Raw genomic sequence first — 1,679 nt, 5'->3', positions numbered from 1 at the left:
TCCTTTCCCCATCCATCCAATTTTCCCAACCCAAAACCCAGCCAAAAAACCCCCCCCCAGCCAGCCAGCCAGCCCCCATTTACTAATCCTCCCCTCCCCTTACCCCACCCTCCATCCACCCCCCCCCCCTCATCCAACCCCTTCCCCCCCATTTTCATTCCCCCTTCAACCCAATCTTTCCAAAACTCACCACCCATCATACATCCATCCATCCATCCACATCCATCCATCCATCCATCCATCCCATCCACCCTCACCATCCATCCATTTATCCATCCATCCATCCATCCACTTTAGAATTAATACTCGATCAGTAATGAGCTGTGAATTTTTTATGATTTTTTTTTTCTTCTTCTCTTCCCTTTAAATTTATATAGATTTGTTTCATAACACAATGGAAGGGAAACGAAAGAAAATGTAGGAAAAAAGGAGCAGATAAGGACGGATGAAGAGGGAAGGAGAAGGTTGAAAAAGATAAAGAGGCATGAAAATAGAAATAAGCAAGGATGAATGAAGGGGAAGAGAATACAGAAGAAGGGAAAACGAAAGGGAAAAGAAAAAGAGCAAGAAAAGACAAATAAACAAAGACGGATAAAAGAGAATTTCAAGAAAAAGAGAGATAAACAAGAAAGGAATACGAAGATAAACAAGACCGAATGAAGGGGAAAAGAGATGACATATTTCACCCACCCGCCCCCCCCCTCCCCCTCCCACGCCACTCTGCGTATGATCCATGGCACTTTTTCCCCGTGGCAGAAAGGCCATTTAGGGAGACAGATGGTCAGTCGGAAATATTACGCAGGACCGCTTGCAGATTTTTCATTCTGTCCGGCTAGAAAATGTCATTACTCCGCCCATTCCTATAATATTACAGTGGGCGTGGATTCCTGTGCGTCACTGTATTAATAAATATCGTTACCAGTAACTGTGCGTATTTAAATTTCGAAATGAAAAAGTAGAGTAGAGCACTGAAATTGGGAAAAAAAAGGGTTTGGATGGGTGGCAATACTTTTATTTTCACTTTTTTTTTTTTTTTCTTTTTTTTTTTTTACTAAATACTTACTGTGGTCGTTGTAATATTCGTTAATCCAGGATATTAACGTATGTGTGTTTGGTATGCGGGAGTATCTATTCAATGTAATTAGGTTAACAGATATAACTGGAAAGGAATTAAGGCTTCCGTTTTTTTAAAGGTGGTATTGTCGTGATCAGATTTTCACACATATGCGCCCAAGAAAACTGCACCCCTAGTATGCCTAAAACCACGAAGCAAAACAGCAGCACTGCAAGAGGCACGGAAACCAGGTGCAGACGACACCACCTCCCGCAGAACATGATTAGAAAATGAGAATCCACCTTGCAATTTCAAGAATAAAACTGATGAATAAGTAGTTTAGAGACTCAGAAATGCAGCACAGATAAATGCGCATAAGGGATTTAGTGCGCGGGGTGGTAAATAATTACCGCGAAAGTGAGGATGCGCGCCTGGGGGAGCCGCCACAGACACCTGGAACAGAGAGGGGGCAGGGGGTTCGCCAAGGCAACACGCTGTCGCCTTTTGTGTTTTTACCTATTTTTCTGACCTTTGTGACGGACTCCCATCGACAGTGGGTTATAACAGCGACCTGTGGCTAAATATAAGAAGGTAAAGATGATTATATTGGTTCGTGCATATGTAC

Source organism: Penaeus monodon, chromosome 16 (assembly GCF_015228065.2).
Source record: "Penaeus monodon isolate SGIC_2016 chromosome 16, NSTDA_Pmon_1, whole genome shotgun sequence".
Lineage (NCBI taxonomy): Eukaryota > Metazoa > Arthropoda > Malacostraca > Decapoda > Penaeidae > Penaeus > Penaeus monodon.
The sequence above is the reverse complement of the archived record's forward strand: the minus strand, read 5'-3'. Positions refer to the sequence as shown.